Raw genomic sequence first — 25,010 nt, 5'->3', positions numbered from 1 at the left:
TCCACTGATTAATTGCCCTTGCTGTTAGGAAGTTTCTCCTTAATTCCAGGTTGCTTCTCTCCATGATTAGTTTTCACCCATTGCTTCTTGTCCTGCCTTCAAATGATTTGGAGAATAGCTTGACTCCCTCTTTTTCTGGCTGTCCCTGAGATATTGGAACACTGCTATCATGTTACCCCTAGTCCTTCTTTTCATTAGAATAAACATACCCAGTTCCAGCAACCGTTCCTTATATGTTTTAGCTTCCAGTCCCCTAATCATCTTTGTTGCTCTTCTCTGCACTCTTTCCAGAGTCTCCACATCTTTTCTACATCGTGGCGACCAAAACTGAATGCAATATTCCAAGTGTGGCCTTACCAAGGCATTGTAAAGTGGTATTAACACTTCATGTGATCTTGATTCTATCCCTCTGTTTATGCAGCCTAGAATTGTGTTGGCTTGTTTTTTGCACCTGCATTAGTTTGATTAGTTTGTTTACTGTTCACATTAATAACATAACTGGACCTAGATGTCTTTGGCTAGTTTTGATTGATCGATTATGCACCACACCGTAATCCCGAGCAATCATGTGGATAGGCTTTCTTCCTGGGGATCTGTCCTGTTTTTAACATCTTTCCATGGTTCAGCACCAATGTAAATGAGTCGATCCACCTTTCGGCTGGTCATTCTTTTCTTCTCTTTCCTTTTACTTTCCCCAGCATTGGAACCTTTTCCAGAGAGCTGTAATGTGTCTGAAGTAGGATAATTTATGCTTGGCTATCTGTGTCTCAAGTGAGAACTCTGGGTTGATTTGCTCAATGATACATTCCTTCTCCCCCCACCCCATGCTTTTTATGACAGAGTTTCATGTCTGCTCTACTACCATGTTTCCCCAAAAACTAGACCCGGTGTTATATTTTTTGTCACCAAAAAAGGCACGAGGTCTTATTTTGGGGGGATGTCTTTCACTGACTCGCCTCACAGCAGCGGCACCGACATCCCTGCTCAGCACAAGCCCACTGCCAATGTACTTCTTTGGCAGTTGCTTGCCACTGCTTACATGCATCGCCCCCGGCCTCTGTTTTGCTGTCAGAGGCAGGGGTGGGCTGCTGGGGGTTCACAGGGGCTTGGGAGAACCTTTAGTTAAGATTCTATGCAGTTTGGAGAACCCCCAAATCCCACTCCTGGCTGGCCCTGCCAACCCCTCACCTCTCAGGAGTCTCCACATGGCCCGTTTTGGATTCAGGTAAATGAAGGGCGTGCATAGAAGCTCAGGGAGGCAACAATGGGCCTACCAGAAGTTCAGAAAGGCCAGAAACGGCCCTTTTCTGGCCTCCAAAGGGCCTCCAGAGCCTGAGGTGATCATTTTCGCCTCCTTAAGGCTCGAGGAAAGCTTCCAGAGCCCAGGGAAGGCAAAAAAACTCCTACCACCTTGTTGCAGGAGGCCAACTAGCCCATGGCCACAACCACCCCACAACCAGGCAGAAAACCCCTTTTGGGTTTTCTGAAAACCCCTGGTCAGAGGTGGGCTGAGAAATGGGCTCTGGATTGATATGCACCCCTCCTCCCATAGTCTGTGGTGTACTTCTTGACTGTTTTCTTTTTTGCTGTTGATGATTGATCTCAAAGGGCAGAAGCTATCCATCACTTTGATAGAGAGGCTTTTAAAATAACACACGTGTGTTTACCTCAGGAGTGGGCAACACCAGTACCTAGACCACAAAGAGCTCTCAATAGATTGCCTCTATTTTTGTAACCCCCTAAAGAAATGAACTGAAAAGGCAGGTAATTGAGCAGCAAGTATCCTCCCACCCTTATGGTTTGATCAAAATGGTCAAATGTGTTCCCTGCATCTCTGCAGAGCTTTGGTACACATTTCAAACCCTTTAAAAATAAGTCCCTCCGTGTACAAAAGGCAATATCAATCCTACTCACCCCAATGATACCTGCACATCTCCAGTCAAGTCCTCTGTGATTCTCAGAGATTGGATTAACAAAGAAATAAAATAAGGAAACTAGAAACAGCGAAGACACAAATCGGTAACCTAATTTGGTCATTGATGAATAGATCAGATGAAAAGCTCGGTTATTTTTTGGCAAGTTTTTTTTCTCCTGACATTGCTGAGAAATGCAGAAACTGTTGAATTTGCATCTATCTATCTATCTATCTATCTATCTATCTATCTATCTATCTATCTATCTCTATCTATCTATCTATCTATCTATCTATCTATCTATCTATCTATCTATCCACATGATTCTAATTTGTGTCACAGAGACACTACTGAATTATTCCTCTGGAGAGATGTTAAAGCACAAACAAGACTCTGCCTCATTCCTTTTCATTTTCTGAACTAAATAAGCAGCTCGATTTTAATTCCACCCTGGTCACTGGGCAGAGTCTTCTATCAAAGCCATGATAGCTGTGATACAGGACAGCTTAGGGCATGCCATCACTGCTTTCTGACAGATTGTTGCCATTTTTCTGCCTTGTGGTAGTTTTTTAAAAATATATGTGTGTTTCTCAGAACCTTCACCAATCACCAAACTGGTTTTGTACCATTTTGAGACAGGATATAGCCAGATGTTCTAAAAAAAGTTTACTTCTCCAAATTCTCTCTTACAAAATTATGAAAATATAGAAAAGACTCCACCATAGCATTACTGATCTCTTTTGTTATCTGCTCATTTTCCATAAAAAATATGGTTTCCAATCACTAAAATCATATACCCAGATCTGCCATAAAAATCAAGGCAGACACCTAAAACAGAACATTGGAACCAGATGTGAATATGGAAAACCCTACACAATGGATATGAATAAGCAAGAGAATTTACAAAAACCATGGACAATCTAGTGGACAACCATTTAAATATGAGCCAGCGTTGCGTAGCAGCTGCCAAAAAAGCCAACACAGTTCTAGGCTGCATAAACAGAGACAGAATCAAGATCATGTGAAGTGTTAATACCACTTTATAATGCCTTGGTAAGGTCATACTTGGAATACGATGTAAAAAAGATGTTGAGACACTAGAAAGAGTGCAGAGAAAAGCAACAAAGATGATTAGGGGACTGGAGGCTAAAACATATGAAGAACGGTTGCTGGAACTGGATATGTCTAGTTTAATGAAAAGAAGGACTAGGGGAGACATGATAGCAGTGTTCCAAAATCTCAGGGGTTGCCACAAAAAAGAGGGAGTCAAACTATTCTCCAAAGCACCTGAGGGTAGGACAAGAAGCAATGGGTGGAAACTAATCAAGGAGAGACAGTTACAACAATTAATCAGTGGAAAGGCTTGCCTTCAGTAGTTGTGAATGCTCCAACACTGGAAGTTTTTAAGAAGATGTTGGATAACCATTTGTCTGAAGTGGTGTAGGGTTCCCGCCTAAGCAGGGGGTTGGTCTAGAAGATCTCCAAGGTCCCTTCCAACTCTATTCTATTCTATATTGTATTGCTTTATCCCGTGTTGCATTTTTCCCCACCTTTTTTTTTTTTTTTGCAATGTTGAAGGCATGCCAATAGCCACATTATTTTGACTATTTATCACTCAAAATAATGGATTCAGGGCTAAACATACTGCTGGTAGGTAGGTCTCTTTCAGAGGTAACTTATTGGTTAGTTTAAATCTAGGGATAATTTTTTGCCTCTGTTTCCCTATCAGGAATTCTTCCCTGTGAGGATTAATTTCATATGCTTGGCTGTTTTGCTTACAGAACAAATAACGTTGCTGTTGAATAGAGATATAAAATCAGAGATTCAGTGTTTTAGTGAAATATCCCCCGCCTTCCACTTGCAAATTTAGAAACCAAGTTAGAGCTAGGCAAATATTTCATCAATTTTAGATCTTATGGCTTGGTTTTGAGGAATCCCAAAGCTATTTTGTTTCATTATGATGGATCTGGCAGTGTTCTGCAGATGCCAAAAAAAAAAAAAAAAAAAAGCCAATGCAGTCCCAGGCTGCATCAACAAAGTGATAGCATCAAAATCACGAGAGGTAATAGTGTAGTTTACTACACTAGTGAGATCACATTTGGAATACTGCACCCAGTTCTGGTCACCAAAATGTCCTAGAAAGAGTGTATAAAAGAACAGCAAAAATAAGGGGCCTGGAAAGTAAACTGCATGATGAATGGTTAGGAAACTAGGTATGTCTAGTTCACCAAAGATTAGGGGTGACATGATATATGTCATCAAGTACTTGAGTGGCTGTCATAGGAAGATAGGGTCAACTTATTGTCCAAAACACCTGATGGCAGGGCAAGAAGTAACAGGTGGAAGATCATCAAAGAGAGATCCAATCTAGAATTAAGGACAAATTTCCCGACAAAGAGAATAAGTAGCAAGTAATCTGTCTCCAAGAGACATGGTGGCTCAGTGGCTAAGATGCTGAGCTTGTCAATCAGAAAGGTCAGCAGTTTGATGGTTTGAATCCCTAGCACCGGGTAATGGAGTGAGCTCCCATTACTTCTCCCAGCTTCTGCCAACCTAGCAGTTTGAAAGCACGTAAAAATTCAGGTAGAAAAATAGGAAACACCTTTGGTGGGAAGGTAACAGCATTCCATGCACTTTTGATGTTTAGTCATGCCAGCCACATGACTGCAGAGACATCTTCGGACAGCTTTGAAATGGAGATGAGCATCGCCCTCTAGAGATGGGAATGATTAGCACATATGTGCGAGGGGAACCTTTACCTTGTCTCCCAAAGTTATAGGTGCACCATCACTCAAGGTTTTCAAAAGAAGATAGGGCAACATTTTGTCTGGGATTGTATAGGATCTCCTATAGAAGGGTTGGACTAGAGAACCTCTAAGGAACATTCCAACCCTGTTATCTTTTGTGTTCTGTATCTCTGCATATAGCAAATGACTTATAACTATGTGGGTTTAGGAAAGTTGTCTACATTTCATTGCAGCTGATTCATATCAGCACACACGAACCCCCAGAAGATACTTTAGAGAACTAAAAAATCAGAATAAAAATATGGTAGGGTCAATATTTTTTTTTTCAACATGACTATCAATCACTCTAGACCAAACTCAAAGAAAGTCAGAAAAGGATGGCCTTGGAGAGTAGGAAATAATATTTTTCATCACCTACTTCGACCAGTCTGTCAAAATGAGAGGAAAAAAAAACATTCTGACAAACTTCAAGAATGGCTCAGAGCAACAAACTATATTTTAAAATTAAAATATAGCTGCATGATCTAATTAGCTGAAGCCTCTTAGAGAGTAAATCATCTGATGAAGGCGGCATATTTTGAGAGTTAAGTGCAGGCAATGCTAGCCCAATTGTTTGATGACATCATAAATCTTATTTATGAGAAGTCATCTCATTATCCTAAGAGGAACATTGTTTGGCTATTAGTTAGCAGAATGCCTTGCATATTTTTTTTTTTTAAAAAAATACTCTCATTGATGTGAAGGTGAATGGATCTGGATCACATCATCAAGTTGGACAAGTTCATTGTTCTGGAAAAAGCAGGCAACATTACTATTTGAGGTATACTTGGATACTCAATGGCAAGAATGAGTGATCTTTAAAGCTAGAGGGATGACAGCCAGCCAATTATCCTGGCGGAGTCTCTCCTTCCAAGATGTTTCCCAAGTCACTGAACAGTTTCTATGAAGGCTTAGAGCTACCATTTCAAATTCCCCCCACTGCATTCTGCTGTTTCCCATGGACAATAGTACAGGTAGTCCTTGACTTACAAAAGTTCACTTAGTGACTGTTCAAAATTACAACGGCATTGAGAAAAGCGACCTATGGCCAATTTTTCATGCTTATGGCCATTGCAGCATGCCCATGGTCACCTGATCAAAATTCAGACCCTTGGGAAACTGATTCCCATTTATGACTGTTGCAGTGTCCTGGAATCATGTGATCACTTTTGTGATCATCCGGCAAGCAAAGACAATGGGAAAACCCAATTCACTTAATATCTGTGCTACGGATTAAAGAATGGCAATGATTCACTTAACAACTATGGCAAGGGAGGTTACAAAATGGAGGAAAATTGACTTAAATGTTTCACTTAGTAACAAAGATTTGGGGCTCAATTGTACTTGTAAGTCATTATACGTAATATTAATACAACGGTATAATGAATCAAAAGAAATGCAAAGGTATTTGGTTCCTTTTATTTTAAGTGTCAACTCATAAAGCATTCCTGGCCTGCTCTTGAGTTGCCATAGGCAGAAGCGGGGAGAACTGACAGAGCAGTTTGGCAGCCACAACCAGAAGTACATTCCATGCATACCTTTCTCCAGATTGTATCCCAGGAGCCAGCTGGAGACGTGTGTTTTCTACAGCCCACAAAAGTGCTCCATTAGAGAATGTGATTAATGACACACCTGGGAGAAAGGGGGAAACAGGGTCATAGTTGAGCCATAAATTACACGGGGCAGAGTTGACTTTACTCGGGTATGTGCTAACATGTTGCTCCTAATAAATAATTGGATTTCTTTTGAAACTTGGCTCAAGGCTCATGAGATAATTAGGGCATCTGTCAGAACCCTGACACTAAGGTACAGACATAAACGCAACTGTATATACAGTATGTCTACATCTAGATACCTGCAGCCATTCCCACCATGAATTAAAGTACATGAAAATGTTATGACATATTAGGAATGTAACATTGAGAGAAAGAGTTATGATTAATTAGGAATAAATATATTTAGTTAAAATGTTATTCTTGGGTAATCATACAATTATCAAACAATAATTACTGATCTTATGATATTTTTGTCCTTAGGCTAACTACTAATATTTTGTCCTCAGCAAAATATCTCTGACTGTCGAAGGAGGAGCCAACCTCACAATGTTACAACTTGCAGTCTCGACACTCCGAGACTGCCATTGTTACTTTTGTTGCTGGATGGTCCATTGTGACCTAAACCATCCCGCAGAGATGGTGATCAGGAAGATGAAGCCTTGCTGGTCTCAGGGACATTGCAAAGTCCCTGATTGACCCAAGGGAAGTGCTTCAAGCCAGTGGTAAACAGGCAGCCCCAGGCTGATGAAGTTGGGATGGCTCCGGAAGGAAGGAAGTGAAAAGAGAAAGTGAGTCCATCTGGTGAGGTATTTTTTCTATTTTGGGAGAGACTGCCCAAAGAAATTTTTCTTTAAAACCAAATTTGATCCTTAAACAAAAGAAGTAAGCTGCGAAAGTAACTTATATTGGATTGCTTTGGAAAGCTTTTTTTTCTTTGTAACTATACTTTGTGGATTGAAGTGCTCGCAACGTTTCTCGTTTCTCCTCTTAAAGTGAACTGATTAATTTTTTCTTCTGCTTTTTGTTGCTTTATTTTTTGACTTCTGGATTAAAACCTTCTTTTTTATTTTAAAAATTCTTCCTATTACTTGTTATTAAATTTCATTAAAGAAATTTAAAGAACTTTGTTTCTTATAAGCCAGAGATAAATATTAGAAAGTGAAAAGTAGCAACACTGCCACTCAGAGGTCAGAGGCTGGAGTTTTTGAAACAACATATCCCTTCTCTTTTCTTCTCTGATCTCACTGACTTTGTAGCTGAAGGGTTTGCAACATGTTTACAGAAACTGATAAAGAGCCAAGAGCACATATTATTTTCGCAGGTGCCTTTGAGAACTATTTTGGCAGGGGAGAGAAAGGGGGGAAAACAGAACCCTTCTCCTTTGAAGAGCATAAAAGAACTTGTGTTCAAGTCAACCTAAAATAAAAAATAAAATAAAAGAGGCCTGGAAGGCTAGAGTGGCAGTGGCTGTTAGTTTTTTCCCTTCTTTTTTGGAAACATGGATCAATATTCATATGAGGAATTCAAAATCTATTGGAAGGATATGGGAGAATTGAGAAGAAGTTGGAAAGACTAGTCTTCCTCACAGCAAAAGATGAGGGGGTTGGAGCCCCAAAAATTAAAGGGGAGAATGAAGACATAGAAGATAAAGACAAGACAATAGACAAATTTATTAATGGAGCAAATGTGGGTGAAAGTGGAAAGAAGGGAATATGGAAAAGGGAATTTGATGAACTGGAACCCTACCCCAGATTCCAAGATACAGAAAAAATAAATGTAATTATGCTGGATCTAAGAAGAGAAATTTTTTCAGGAGCACAATTGACAACCAAAGACAAGCTAATTTTAGTAATAGCTGGAGAGCAACGAGATTACCTGAGAGATCCTTCAAGCAACAAAGTGCAGAGAGAAGTTTATAAAAACCTTATAAAGGAGATAAAAAGAAGACTGACACCACAATTGGCAAGAGAGATAAAACTGTTTTGTTACTGGAAAGATGCAGATTGACAATGAAAGTTGATAATAAAAAATTAGTTGATTTTGGTGATCAACAAGTAGGAATTTAGTAATTCTTAGATTGTTTTAGATTGTTATTAAATGTTTATTCGTTAACAAATAATTAACTATAATAACAATAATGAAATGATAATGGATACCACTTAATGATACCATGTACTGGCAAACTAGTAAAAGAAATTTGGATATAAATTGCAAATTGCAATCTGGGAAAAAGACATAAATTTTATTAACAAATTTTTATTTAGATCTTGTCATAAAGGTGTAAGGTTTTTTTTGGGGGGGGAGGGTCTGATGAGAGGACATGGGATATAAATAGCAAATGATTTTTAGCCAATTATAACAACAAGAAGGAAATGTCAATGGATATTGCTTAATATTATATACATGCTCTGGTATTGGCAAAAGCTACTTGGATACAAATTCTAAACAGCGAGTTGGGGGGAAAGGGGGGAAAAAGGTTTAGAAAATTTATTAATGTCATAAAGGTGTAATGTTATTGGAGGATTTTTTGAAATAGCTAATGAATGCCATTATGTGGTTGTGTCTTTAAGTGTGAATGATTTGAGGTAAAAGCACATTCAAATAATTGTAGTCAAGTGAGAATTGTGGTACATTGATAGTAAGTTATACAAAGATTTTTTTTATTTAAAGTATATAATCTAATATGAACTATAAGTAATGACTGTGGAAGAAATGCCTGAAAGTTATCTTTAACCAATTGACACGCTTTCTACAAGATGTAATGAAAGATTATTCTTTTTTTTTGTGGTTTTGTTCAATAAAAATAAAATAAAAACTTTTCAAAAAAATATCTCTGATTGTCAAGAACTGTAGTGGCCTTTGGATCTGATCTGAAAGCATTATGTTTTTCCTCATTTTTTCCTCCTTGTGAATAAGACATAGTTAACTTTTCTCTTTTTTGCAGAAACTAAAATAGTATTTCTGCAAACCAAATTATGAGAGGATTTACTGTTTCTTATTATGGCTGGTTTGTTAGTTTCCAAAGCTTCCCAGCAAAACCAGGAAGATTTTCCCCACTTTGTTCTGCTTTTTTCCCAGATAATCAACTAAAAAAGTAATATTGCATGGCACCTCAACACCAACACAAAATTAATTATTCATGTGTGTGCAAATGCCTTACAACACACACAATTTAAGTACAATTCCAATCTGGGAAATTAAATAAATTTTATCCACTAAATAAAACATAACATTACATGGGAGAGAATTGCATTGCCCAGTTACTCTATCATAAAAGGTCTTCCATGTTGATCAACTGGCCTTCAATAGATTGAATTTCATATTTTAACTTTATCTTGAACAAAATAAATATATTATATAAAAATAAATTGATCCGATTCCAAGATGAGAGACCTGTGAAGATGATAGCCAACATTCCAGAAGATAGGCTCAATATACAGAAGGATCTTTAAGACTTGGGCCCTATGTAACAAAATGAAATTCAATAGTGAGAAAAGAAAAACCAAAGATACAGAATAGGTGGTGCCTGGCTCAATACTAGTAATTGTGAGAAAGATCTTGGAGTTCTAATGGACAATCACTTAATTATGAGCCAGCAGTGTGCTTCATTTGCAAAAAGGAGAAGGAGGAGGAGGAAGAGGAGGAGCAGGAGGAGCAGGAGGAGGAGGAGCAGGAGGAAGAGGAGGAGGAGGAGGAGGAGGTAGTGGTGGTAGAGGAGATGGAGGTGGTGGTGGTGGTGGTGGTGGTGGTGGTGGAGGAGGAGGAGGAGAAGAATAGGAGGAGGAGGAGGAGAAAAAGAAGAAAAGGAAAAAAGAAGAAAAAGGAGAAGGAGAATGTGGAGAAGGTGGAGAAGAAGAAGAAGAAGAAGAAGAAGAAGAAGAAGAAGAAGAAGAAGAAGAAGACAACAATACAGTCTATATTAACAGAAGGATAGAATTAAAATCACACGAAGTGTTAGTACCATTTTATAATGTCTTGGTAAGGCCACACTTGGAATACTGCATCCAGTTTTCGTCAACCATGTTGTAAAAAAGATGGTGAGACTGTAGAAAGAGTGCAAAGAAGAACAATGAAGATGATTAGGGAGATGGAGGCTAAAGCATATGAAGAACAATTACAGGAATTGGATATATCTAATTTAATGAAACAAATGACTAGGAGTGATCTGATATCAGTTTTCCAATATCTAAGGGGCTGACACAAAAAAGGGGGGCAGGGTCCACCTATTATCCAAAGCACCAGAAGGCAAGACAAGAAACAATGGATGGAAACTAATCAAGGAGAAAAGCAACCTAGAATTAAGGAGAAATCTCCTCTCAATGAGAACAATTAATCAGTGGAATGACTTGTCTCCAGATATTGTGGGTGCACCAACACTCAAAGTTTTCAAGAAGAGATTGGACATTTGTTTGTCTGAAATGGCATAAGGTTTCCTGCCTGAGCAGGAGGGTTGGGCTAGAAGACCTCCAAGATTCCTTCCTGTTATTCTGTTATTTTCAATGAGCAGGCTGATTCCTTTGGGAAAAGCCTGATCCAAAGCATCTCCATTTGCATTTTTGAATTTTGTGCTCATTTGGAAGTGAGTCGCTACATCTCACAGATTGGCAGAATAAATTTGCATCTTACTTTTCACTAATATCTTCTATTTCTTCTGTAGGCAACAGTTCTCTCTGAGATGGATGGCCATACAATTTTTTAAAATAAATATAAATAATTTTAAAGTAAAAGAAAATTAAAAATAAATGTATCAATACAAATGTGGCCTCACCAATCCTAACACACACACACCCCTTTTCGACCGCATGCTTGGTCTGTGTATATACAAATGAGGAAGCCTCAGTTCAGATAAAACAACAAAACAGGTATTTATTGAAACTACATGAACTACATGCTAAATATAGGTTAAATATAGGTTAAGGAAAGCTGACATGGAGGAATTCAAGTGTGGTTTTAAAATTGGAAGAAGAAACATCAAGAATCTTGCTATGCTGATGACACCACCCTGATAGCTGAACATGGAAAGGGTCTACAACCTCTAAAATAAAATATCAAGGAGCATTATGGAATAACAGATGAAATAAAATAATGAACTGTTCTGACCCCCTCCTTGCTTGTTCACAAATGACAGCCAGACAGAACTTCAAAGGAAATATCTTTATCAGTCCCGGCTCAAGCTGGATGCGAGCCCAAAATAAACATAGATAAAGTCTCTGGCAAAAAGTTACACAGCAAATGCAAAAACAAAACTCTTACAGCAAACCAGGTTTACAGAAAGCAAATCACTTATCCAAGTGCCTCTTTGAATCATGAACACTAACTCGAACAGGAACGGAACTGAACTCATGAACAAACAAACGTTGACTTCTGCAACCAGGGCGTGGCACCATCAGTCCTTTTATCCGTAGGAGAAGACTCTAACGAGCAACAGCTGTATGTTATCACCTCCTATGAGTCCTCAATTGTTCCTTACATCAGTCAGCTCTTCTCCTACATGCATCCCGAAATAACTCTTTGTCAGCCTCTCTTGTCTCCTTCCCACTGATCCAAGGCTCAGTCATTACCTGGGGACCAACTAGTCTCTCTGAGCTCTGCTCGGAGTCAGACCCCTGTCCAGAGCCCTCCTCCTCTTCCAAGCATGACTCATAGGGCCCCTCGCTGTCAGAGTCTGATAACAGCTCCAAAGGCTCCAGCCGAGCCACAACAATGAACTATTGGTCAAATGGGTTTATGGTGACAATGTGGTCATGACATTTATTCCAAGAGGGGGGGAGGGGAAGGGAGGGGGAGGGAAGGGAAGAAAACAGGAGTGGGGAGAAGAGAGGAGAAGAGAAGTGAAGAGAAGAAGAGAGGGAGAAGAAGAGAAGGGGACAGGAGGAGAGAAGAGAAGAGACGAGAAGAGACGAGAAGAGAAGAGAAGAGACGAGAAGAGAAGAGAAGAGAAGAGAAGAGAAGAGAAGAGAGAGAAGACGCTGGCAAACTGCCACTTGTAAGATCTGTTTGAGTCAAACATTTTTTTAGAGTCATTCTGGCCAGTTAGTGGTCAATGCTGTCTGAATTGTAGGAGGCTATTTATCATTCTAAAGATGAGCTTGTTTTGAAAGCAGATGCACACATGTTGACAAAGAAATATAGAATCATGGACAATATGATTGACTTGGCAACCAGTGGTACAGGGGAATCGTTGCCAGCCCAGATTGCAAATTCTTGGATTTTGTGGTCCTTTCAGATATGAAGGTAAAACCACGGACATTTAAACATGTCACTTCAAGTTAACAGCATGTTGAAAATGTAGCCAATAGCATGTGGCCAAAGACCAACATTTTTATTGCTTAATTGCTTCCATGACATTTGTTTGAGATATGGTACTTTCCTCCAAGGGAGGTGCTCACTACTAGAGGTAGTCTGCAGTCTTTTTTCAAAAGAAAAATTGAGAGCAAAGTTAATAGTTTTGTTCTTGTTGATTTGCTTTAATAATTCACCTGTTACAATGAAGAACTCTGTAGAATTGGATATTCTGAGGGTAAAAACAACTCCATGAGACAAAACAACTCAATCAATAATAATAGTAATCAGATAAATGCATGTGGGTTAAAATTGGTGTACTATGAATCACCTACTAAAAATAATTCCAATACAACTTTTGATAATGGAACACATGTTCCTGTATTCATCATAAACATCATCTCCTCCTCCTCCTCCTCCTCCTCCTTCTCCTCCTCCTCCTCCTCCTTCTCTTCTCCTCCTCCTCCTCCTCCTCCTCCTCCTCCTCTTACTCTTCTTCTTTCTCTCCTACTCTTCCTCCTCATCTTTTTCTCCTCCTCCTCTCCTTCTCTTCCTTCTCCTCTTTTCCTCCTCTTCCTCCTCCTCCTCCTCCTCTTCCTCCTCCTCTTCTTCTTCTCCCCTTCCTCCTCTTCCTCCTCCTCCTCCTCCTGTGTCAGTCTAGCAGAGACTGTAGCGTCTAGTTTGCCTGTATTATTTAAGTTGGCCTGTGACTTTAACTTGCATTAAAATTTACCATTCAAAGAAGATTCAGTTGCAAGTCTAGTCACCTCTTGTCCATGATATAGTGAAGACAGCATGATCTTGGTGTTTGACTCAGAGCAAACTGGCTCTGAATAGTTTTTATATATATAATAAGATTTATAAATTTGTATCTCTCACATCTTTGGAAAGTGAATGAAAATGCAAGTGGGCCAATTTGTTTATTTTTTTTTCTTAATCAGCAAATGGGCAGCTTGGGAGAGGGGAAAATTCTAATCATTTGCCAATATATTTGTTTGCCAATATTCTTGTATCATCCTTCTTAAACTGAAAAATGTAGCTAGGAACAATTTACAAAAAAGAAAGAAGAGCGAGATCTAAGAATCTGGTTAATCAGCAATATGACTTGTTTAAAAAGAATAGCATATAGTCTTGTTTTATTTATTTTATATGCCTACTGCTTTCCCTCTCTAAGAGATACAGAAACTGGTATACAAAAAAAGTCACAACAAACATACCTTTAAAAAAATAAAGTATCCTAGTCTTTAGCGATAAAGGGATGGAAAACCATTTTTCGAGATGAAAATATATTATTTATACCATTTGAAGGCAAGTTGGTTCTAGAGTACAAGCCAGAGGTAGGTTCCTACTGGTTTTGCCCAGTTTGGCGGAGTAGGTAGTAACTCGGCCTGCCACGCCACCGAACCAGTTCTATCAGCAGTGCCATATGCACTGCCATCTTGTTTTTTGCTTCTGTGAATGCGCGGAAGCATTTTTTACCACTGTGCATGCGCACCTAGCGTGCATCAAGCGCATGCATGAAGCATGTCCCTGAGTGAACTGGCAGTAGCAGAAGCCAGAAACTACCCCTGGTATAACAGTTCTCAACTTATGACAACAACTGAGACCAGAATTTGTATTGTTAAGCAAAGCAGTGATTAAACGACTCACATTCAATTTTAATACCTTTATTTTTTTTTGCCAGGGTTGTTAAACAAATCTTTTGCAGTTGTTTATAACTCAGTTGTTAAGCAAATCTGGCTTCCCCCATTGACTTTGTCTTGGGGACTTGCCTCTCCCCTCCACTCAAGAAAGCAGAAATCTTCAAACAGGCATCATTTCAAAAGGAACCTTTATCGAGAGAAAGTGATAGCAAGGAAAGCAAGGCAGGGCTGCTCAGAACTGTAGATTAAACTTTGCAGAAACACCCCGCCCCCTACATCCAGTCCGAGGCGAGCCACTCCATAGGTCCAAAGTTATTGTGAGAACTCGACCTAAGAAGATGGTAAGACATTCTCAGGCACCACTTTGCCCATTCCTTCGGAGCTGAGACAAAACAGATGGCCCCAGGCCTATCCCTACCCCTCCCTTTCTCAAGCAGGTACATCAAAGTGACAGGAAGACCAGAAACAGGAAAAGGTTGTAAAGGAGCATCCAGGGGCCCCTCCCTGCCAGAATGGCAGTGTCAGGCATTAAGAGTTGTTAACCTAATTTTGCGAAGCTTCTTCTCCAGCAACATTATACTGATAACTAGGGCATACAAAACCTTTGCCAGACCAATTCTCAACTACAGCTCACCTGTCTGGAATCCACACTGTATATCGGACATTAATATGATCGAGCGGGTCCAGAGGTATTTCATGAGAAGAGTACTCCACTCTTCTGCTCACAATAGAATCCCTTATGCCACCAGGCTCTGAATTTTGGGCTTGGGCAATCTGGAACGGCAAAGCATAGTACACAAAATTGTCTGCTACAACATCCTACCTGTCAACAACTATTTCAGTTTCAACCACAATAATTCACAGGCAAACAATCGATACAAATTCAAGGTAAACTGCTCCAAACTCAATTGCAGAAAATATGACTTAAGCAATAGAGTGGTTAACACCTGGAATTCTCTACCTGACTCCGTTGCTACATTCTCAAACCCTCACAGCTTCAACCTCAAACTGTCTACCATGGAACTCACCCCATTCCTAAGAGGTCCGTAAAAGGGGCATGCGTAATTGCACCAGCATGCCTACCATTCTTGTCCTACTGTCCCCGTTTACTTGTATTCATTTCCTCTGTTCATGTTCATGTCCATGTTCATACTTATAGCTGCTATCCTGTACATGTTTGACAAACTAATAAAGAAATAAAATAAAATAAATCTATGGGACCTGACACTTTGTTTGTTGGAAGCCATTTGAGATGGTCATAAATGGCAATCACATCAGCCCAGATGCTGCAATCATCTTAAATACATCCCAATGTGATCACAGGGAGGCTGTGATGGTTGTAAGTGCAAGTACTGGTTGTAAGTCATTTTTCCCGAGTACCGTTGTAACTTTGAATAGTCACCAAACAGGTAGTTGTATGTTGAGGACTGCAAGTAGAGTTTACCCTGCAATAGCTCCAGCATATTATCAAGTTGCACAATGATTCTATGCAATTCCCAATTCCTCAAGGAAGGGGAATGAAGCCCTTCTTGCTATTCAGCCCTCAAGGGGTGGAGTTTCTCAGTTCTTTTAACAGCCTCAAACAAAATAAAATGTTCCTGTACTTTTCTATAGATTTCAAAAAGAGTTATAGTAATCACAATTCACCTCGCTTCTCCTATTTCCTTGATATTTTCACAGCTAATTTATTCTTCTAGGGATACACCAGATCAATCTGAGAAAAAGCCGTGGCTGTGGGAATAATTAGAGAAAGTGAAAACACGCCACCTCCTCTAAATTGTTTTATTTCTGCCTTTTCATGGAAGGAAACAACCCACAGGATGTGTATTTGCAATTTGACACACAGGTGGTGGTGAAATATATTATCTCAAAAACTTTCAGAAGCGCTAAATATTATTTTAATAAATATGTAAGATTTTATCCACACCAGGCATCCTCCCATCCTTGATTTTCAGTTTTCATTGCTTGGATCCCAAGTTGTAGTTTTATTGCCAGGAGCTGCTAAAATTTTTATTCTATGAATTATGAAGCTATCTTATCCCCATCCCCACCTCCCAAATATAATTTCATATAAATAATAGAGCAATTCTTTGGGAACAAAAGCTGTGCCTGTTTTTTCTATAAACACAATCTACACACATTGTTGTACTTCAACATTTTTGCTGTTGTTCTCAACTCCATCATAAGACTAAGCCTGAAGATAAACATCCCTTCTTCTCAGCCTTTTGAATAGATCTTTGTTTATATAACAACCACCAAAACAGTTTAGTTTTTTTGTTTTATTTCTTTTTGTTTAAGATGTTGGGGGAAATAAGAATGTATTTGAAAAATAAGCAAATCAAAGAAGCAAAGTGGAAACAAGTTGAATCTTTAGGGGAAAATTGGTACCTGTTCTACCTCTCATATATACAAATCCAATATCCAATATAACTTCCACACCAACCTGTTGTGGCCCGGCAGGAGCCGTTGGAGCTGCCACCAGACTCCGACAGCAAGGGGCCCTATGAGTCGGCCCTGGAGGATGTGGAGGACCCTGGACAGGGTTCCGACTCCGTGCAGGGCACAGAGAGACTGGTTGGCCACCAGGTGGCTCCTGAGCCTTGGATCAGTGGGAAGGAGACAAGAGAGAGAGATCCAGAAACCAACAGTGAGTTGTTCTGGGATGCACGCCATCAAAGGGCTACTTGGCGTCAAGAACAACTACGTAATTACAGGAGGTAATTACACTCAGCTGATGGTCATTAAGCTCCTCTCCAGACTATAAAAGAGACTGCTTGTGCCACACCCTTCTTGCAGAAGTCAATGCTTTGACTAAAGAGAAACAAACTTGGCAGGCTGGATTGCTGCCAGAGTTTGTCTGAAGTGCTGCCAAGGTTTGTCAGCCTTGCTGTCAAGGTCCTTATCTGTTTGTTTATTTGGCTTTCAGCCACCGAGAATCTGGTTTTGTTATTAAAGGACATTCCATTTAAGCTTGTCTCGGCTTTCGTTACTGGATGGAGGAGGGGGTCAGAACACCAACCTAACTTATCAGAAAGACTTTGCTGACTAGTGTCATAATATTTCCTAGAAATACACATATTACAATTTAAATAGCAATTTTAAATACCACTGTTCCAATATTTGAGGGCCGGTCACAAAGAAGAGGGGGGGTCAATCTATTTTCCAAAGCACCAGAAGGCAAGACAAAAAGCCATGGTTGGAAACTGAACAAAGAGAGATCCAACCTAGAACTAAGGAGACATTTCTTGACAATTAGAACAATCAACCTATGGAACAGCTTGCCTTCAGAAGTTGTTGGTGCTCCAACACTGGAGGCCTTTAGGAAGAGATTCGCTTGGAATGGTATAGGGTCTCCTGTCTGAGCAGAAGGTTGGATTAGAAGACCTCCAAGCAACCCTTTGCTCTTCATATAGATTGGATTACAATGGTATTGTTTTTAAAGTTAATAAGATTGAAGTTTGCCTTACTTGGTTGACTTAAAATATAAGCACTGCAAAATTCATAACGATTACTGGGCGATTTTGACCAGTGTTTCTCAACATTGACAGCTTGATGGTATGTAGATGTCAACTCCCAGAGTTCCCCAGCCCAGATCTAATCTTTAAAGTTTTTTTAAGGAAAACCTGATTTTATTTTTAAATGCAACATATAGTATAGAAATTTACATATGTATCTGTCATAATTTTATATATCAGCATTTTCCCAGGATCAATAGTTGTTAAAGGATACTTGCTGCTTCTGTCACATATTTCCTTGTTTGTGTACCATCAACTGATGAGAAAAAGTAAGAAGCTTTGTTTGTCTGTTTATCAATATCTTTCTATCTATGAGCTACTTGGTGGGATCATAAAAACTCTGGAATCTCCAATGCTTCAGCCCCTGTAACCACACAATTAAGATTTCATGGTGACTCACTTAGTGACTGCATTGCTTACTGATAGATCTCCCAATCCGCATTGTGGTTGAAAGTCAAAGACAAGCTTTATGTAGAAGTCATTGGCGAGACTGATTGTTGAAGTCCAGAATGAGGAGAGCAGCACAATCAGACTGAGAAAATTCATCTCTTAAAGCCCATCTCAATAAATCTCAACCTATGTCTGTCTGTCACTGTGTCAGTCTGTCCGTCCATCCGTCCATCCATCCATCCATCCATCCATCCATCCATCCATCATCCATCATCCATCATCCATCATCCATCATCTATCTATCTATCATCATCTATCATCTACCAGGTTGGTTTCCCTCACACATATGTTCTAGTCGTTCCGACTGTAGATGGTGGTGCTCATCTCTGTTTCTAAGGCGAAGAGCCAGCACTGTCCGAAGACGTCTCTGTGGTCATGTGGCTTCCCACCAAAAGTGGTTCCTATTTTTCTACTTGCATTTTTTACGTGCTTTCGAACTGCTACTTTGGAAGAAGCTGAGAACTCACTCCATTACGCAGCACTAGGGATTCAAACCGCTGAACTACCGACTGTCAAGTTCAGCATCTTAGCCACTGAGCCACCAGTTCCCATTATCTATCAATCATCTATCAAAGACCCCTATTTAGATATTTTCCTCCTCCACAAAATACTAAGGACTGAGACAAGAATGAAAACAAATATAGGGATCTTTATCTGACTGCACCATTATAGAAATTCCAGCTCTCTCTCTCTCTCTCTCTCTCTCTCTCTCTCTCTCTCTCTCTCTCTCTCTCTCTCTCTCTCTCTCTCTCTATATATATATATATATATATATATATATATATATATATATATGTGTGTGTGTGTGTGTGTGTGTGTGTGTGTGTGTGTGTATGTATGTATGTATGTATGTATGTATGTATGTATGTATGTATGTATGTATAAGAATAGTATACTTTTCTGTAAAAGTGCTACAATTTCTTTCCTGCATTCATGAAAACCTAGAGTCAATTCTGTATGATGTACCTCTGGAACTACGGGGACATGTCTCTTTGCAAGAAGCCATATGAGACTTCTTAACAATCTGGCTATAACTTGTAGGTGATGCTGAAGAGCTTTCCTAGTAGTTTTCCAACATTGTAATCCTAGTCACAGGGAGAACAATCATCTTATGGCATCTGAAAAGCCTAACAACTGTTGTGTACGTTTTCAGACACTTGAGAAAACCTTTCAAATGCTTGAATTGGTCTAAGATCCAGAGAGAGAGAGAAAAAATGAAGCTTTAGAATAGGTCCTGGTGACAAGCACACCGCTTGGAAAATGACAGTGAGGATGATCTCTTTGGCAAGGAAATTTTGCTTGCTACCACTTTTCTAATTTTATTGAAAATGATGCTTCTGTCATCCACTTATACCTCTGTCACTTAAATCTTGACAGCCATGAATATTAAGGATTGCACTTTTATTTCGAATACATACTGTATGGAGATGTTGACATTTCAACGATGCCACACAATCACATAGATCAGTTCTAATTTATTCCATTTTCGATAGAATTTGAGCAAACCCTGAACCAAAGAGAGAGTATCACAATCAATAGACTTCCCATGTTTCATTTTATGTTAAGAGAGGATTGCTCTCAATTAAATGAAGTGGTTCTTTTCTTCTTGAAGATTGATAACTTGCTGGCAAGTCCAGAGCAAAAAAGCTTGTGATGAGTACATTTCTTTTTTTTAATAAAGAGAATAAAATCCACATTCTCCCTCAGCAGGAAGCAAATCATAAATATATTATAGTTAAGATAGTTCCGTCCTGTGAAAGCTAAAAAAAAATTAAACTGTTAGACATTACAAACAACCAGCCATCTCTACTTATTTAACATGTTGAACTGAAACTGCAAATGTCTATGGAGATTCTCAGTCATCCAGGTCATGATTGTATCAAAGGTGCTTTTTCAAGTTTAACTGGACTTTCTGTTTTTTCCTTCCTTCCTTCCTTCCTTCCTTCCTTCCTTCCTTCCTTCCTTCCTTCCTTCCTTCCTTCCTTCCTTCCTTCCTTCCTTTCTTTTTGCTTTGCTTCTCATCCAAGAAACTTCTTCAGCTCAAGAAGCTTCTTGGATGAGAAGGAAAACATCTCCACCTCATGGAGATTCGGACCCTCACCACCCTTCAGGCTTTCCGCAAAGCTGTCAAGACTTGGCTGTTCCAGCAGGCCTGGGGCTGATGAGTTCCCAGCCCCACTCGGATTGTTGCGACTGTTGAGGAGTTTTTTTAATCTGTTTTTTGTACTTGTTTTGTCTTGTTCGTTTTCTGTGTATTGCCCCCTTTCCCTATTAGTTTGTTAGCCGCCATGAGTCCCCCTGGGAATAGGGCGGCATACAAGTTTAATAAACTGAACTAAACTGAACTGATCTTCAAAGTCAGCAACGTACAGCAGCATCCAAAAAAGCGAATACAATCCTGGGTTGTTATAAAACAGAGGCTTAAAATCAAGATCACATGAAATATTAGTGGCACTTTATGAAGCCCTAGTAAGACCACGTCTAGAATACGGCAACCAATTTTGGTCACCATACTACAAAAAAGAGGGTGAGACTTTGGGAAAAAAGTTCAAAAAAGAGCAACTAAGATGATCAAAGGCCTGGAGACTAAACCATATGAAGAACGGCTGTATGTTTTGTGTTTGGCTAGTCTAAAGAAAAGAAGAATTATAGGTAACATGATAGCAGTATTCCAATATTTGATGGGCTGCCACAAAGAAGAGCGGGGGTGTCAAATGATTCCCCAAAGAACTGGAGGGGAGGACAAGAACCAATGGTTGGAAACTAATCAAAGAGAGAAGCAATCTGGAATTAAGGAGAAACTTCCTAACAATGGGGACAATTAACCTGTGGAACAGCTTTGCCTTCATAAATTGTGGGCTCTCGATCACTGGAGGTTTTTAAGAAGAGACTAGACAGTCACTTGTCTGAAATTGTATAGGTTCTCCTGCTTGAGCAGGGGGCTGGACTAGAAGACCTCCAAGGTCCCTTCCAACTCTGTTCTATTCTAAAAACAAATTCTAAAAAAACTAGAAAGTCCAATTTCCTCTCAAAGAAGCACCTTTGAAACTGACAAAATTCAGAATTAGTTATCTCATTAGTCCAACTTTGGGAGCTATAATCCCCCAATAAGATGCGAATGAGCTCTAAAATGGTTTTTATAACAGAAATTGAGATTAATTGCAATTAATTGATATTTTAATTATAGACATATTTACAACCAAGGTCTTCTGGCTCTGTTTATGTTGATTTCCATTAATCTCCTAAATCTTGCTGTGCCACCTCCTTGAGGCAGGGAGTTGAGATATTCCTGGTAGATATGAGGGAAGAATGTCAAAAATGTATGCCAATAGTATATACTGTATATAATAGGATCACCCAGGGGTGGGCTGATGGGGGTTCGCATGAGTTCGCGCTATCCTCTAGCTAGGATTCTGCCCAATTCAGTGAAACCCCCAATGCCACCCCTGGCTGGCCATACCCATCTTGTCATGCCATGCCACACCAACTCCACTACATCCCTCCCAGGAGTCTCCACATGGCCTGTTCTGCCTCAGGCATTGTAGGCTTGCTTAGGGCATGCAGTTAACTCTACGCTTAGGAATCTCTTTCAGATCAAGTTTATTATCAGACATTCTTAATACCAAAAATTACAGTTCAGAGTTAAGATACTTCTGACATTCCATGATCTGTCCCATCACATAGTGTAAAAAGATGATGATTTCACTCCCATGCTGAGTGGAGATACACACTACTATTCCGGTTCACAAAGGCATTCAAACAGACCAGGTATAAACTTTGCATGTGGGAGAAATGCCCCAGTGGCCAATCATAAACAGAGACGTGGTCACATGTCATGGAACTACATTTCCCTTAAAGCAGTATCTGCCTACATTTCCCATGAGGTAGTTTCTTAAAGGAGACAGTTCTTACTTCCTACACTAGATATATCGTGCTGGGGCAGCACATGGCCCGTTCATCATGCCAGGTAAATGCAGGGATGGCGCGGAGGCTCTGGGAGGGGGGGGGACAAACCTACTGGAGATTCTAGAATTCTGGAAACAGGCCTTTTTCCAGCCTCGAGGGGGGCTCTGGATCCCAAAGGAAGCACTTTTCACCCTCCCAGAGACTCAAGGAAAGTCTTGGGAACCTGGGGAGGGTGAAAAACGGGCCTACTGGAAGTTCCGGAAGTCCAGACACAGGCCTGTTTCCAGCATTTGGAGGGTCTCTGGAACCCATGGAAACAGTTAACCCCCCCCCCCCCCCGGAGGCTCAAGCAAAGCCTCTGGTGTCTGGGGAGGGTGAAAAATTCCCCACCCTCATTGGTGCAGGAGGCCAAATAGGCCACACCCACCATGGCCATGCCCACCCAACAACGTGGCAGTGAACCCATTGCTGCAATTTTGCTCACTCTACTTCCCTCAGGTGACCTCAAACTTTGTCTGTACATCTAATAATTGGAATGCCACCTAAAAAAATAATAATGAGAAAATTAACTGATTTGTACTTTTTGCATATTATGATTCATGTTTATTATTGAATAAATAGCATTGTTTTCATTTCATCCAAAAGCTACTTACCTTTTGATAAGCAACTTAATAGTAGCATTGTCCACCACAATATATTTCGCCTTAAGAGGATAGTGTTTATGCTCTGATGGATTACAAACTGAATTTCCAGGCAGTTTGGCATTTGCCTTCAGTTTATACATCAATCTCTTCAACTGTCCAGAAATCCAAAAACAATTTACACTATATCATAACTTCTCCCTGAAAATATACTTGATTTGCTTTATTGATGAACTGTTTTATTTCTTACTACAGCAGACAAATTTATATTTTCCATGACTATCCAAAACATGGGTGACTTTCAAACAGAAACTGCATATAAATCACTTGCAATTTCATTTTTCATTTCCTTTTTTATTTGTTTGAGGGGGGAATCCATGAAAAACTTACATTGGATTCTAAATAAGCATAACATTGTATGAATGGATAATTCTAGATGACACAAAAAGAGACAATTTACACAGAGCTCTATTCAGAAGAAGCCTTCATCCTGCAGTGGATAGACAAAAGGCTAAAATGATGATGATAATGACATGGAGTTCAATTCTAAAGATGAATTTCTCAATCTTTTAGTTTTTACTAGTTTAACTTTTTTTAAAGAAAACCCCTTGACATAAAATTCTACTCTGAAACAGCACCATCGGGTAAGTTCAATTGTTATTCTTCACAGCAAAATTGATTAATCATAATTGGCTTGATCATGCAACAATTTTCATATTATTCCAAGGCCACTAAACAATTTGCTGATTGATTTATTTTATCAATTCTAAGTACCCTAAAGCCTAAAGCAATTTACAAACTACAAAACAGTACACATAACATAACTGAAGAGGAAAAAAAATCTGAAAGAGGGCATGATGAACAAATGTACATTGTGAGTTAGTACCAATGTTATACAGTCTCTAAATATTCTTCAGTGGTACTTCCACACTGATCACTATATTGTAATCTAAATGGGATGTGTGTTAAGTCTGGAATATTTAACAATGTGATCAAAGCATGCGGCATTTATCCTGGCTAGATATTCAGAGAAGAAAAGTAGGCAAAGCTATCGATCCTATACTAGTAGTGTCAAATCTAGTTGATCTGTCATAGAAAGTCAACTTTCCTCCAATTTTCAGTAACTCACAATCATGTCCATCTTGTCTAGGTTAATCTTCAACTTGTTAAATGTCTATGGAGATTCCCAGTCATCCAAGTCATGGTTGTCCCAAAGGTGCTTTTTTTCAAGAGGCAGCTGGACTTACTGTTTTTTCTTTGAAGATATTTTGCTTCTCATCCAAGAAGCTTCTTCAGCTCTGATTTGATGGTGGGGAATTTCTTCAAAGGAAAACCAAAAGGTCCAGTTGCTTCTTGAAAAAAAAAAAAACACCTTTGGGACTTCAACTTGTTATTTCACATTCAGTGTATATGATTCTTGTCTGCCTGCCTGCCTGCCTGCCTGCCTGCCTGCCTGCCTGCCTGCCTGCCTGCCTGCCTGCCTGCCTGCCTGCCTGCCTGCCTACCTACCTACCTACCTACCTACCTACCTACCTACCTACCTACCTACCTACCTACCTACCTACCTATCTATCTATCTATCTATCTATCTATCTATCTATCTATCTATCTTAGCTATCTTAGCTATCTTAGCTATCTTAGCTATCTTAGCTATCTAGAGCTTTTTGGCAACAGTTGACAAGAAAAAAGATTGCTTGGCATAATTGGCTTAGCACAGTATTGTGGATGACCTCTCCAACAATTTCACACAGAAGATAAAAAGCATGGGAGAAAATAAAACAGAGCAGTTTTCCTATAGCACCATATTCTAGAATTATGCCAGATAAGGTCAGAATGACTACAAAACTGTTCCCATAAATCTCACTCTGCCTAAATGTCTCCATTGGTTGAACCAAAGGACATTAGCTCCCCAAAAGGGATATTCCAGGAAGAGATCACATTAGAAAAAGTGACAAAAGCATGATTGCATCCATTTATTTCCTGATGTTATTAAAGTCATTTGTGTCTTTATGGATCCAACCTAAACATAGATAAGGAAGCTCCAATTAATTGGCTCTCTCCAAAAATATCTTAAGTTGTCATCCATTTCTCATTCAAGAAACATCATTTTTTTTAAGGAAAAGAATACTTGAGGTTGGAGGTATGTTGGTTGCAATCTTTTCATAGTAATAGTTTACCCAAAGTATTCAAAAGGTTATTTCTTGATGTGTGCTAGCATGAAGAAAAAGTCATCCTCAAAAGATTAAAGACCACCTGAAGAAATCTTGGCACAGCTTTGCTGTGGAATATATTTCAGAAAATAGTTAACGATGCTAAGC

The sequence above is a fragment of the Thamnophis elegans genome, chromosome 11, assembly GCF_009769535.1.
Source record: "Thamnophis elegans isolate rThaEle1 chromosome 11, rThaEle1.pri, whole genome shotgun sequence".
NCBI lineage: Eukaryota > Metazoa > Chordata > Lepidosauria > Squamata > Colubridae > Thamnophis > Thamnophis elegans.
The sequence above is the reverse complement of the archived record's forward strand: the minus strand, read 5'-3'. Positions refer to the sequence as shown.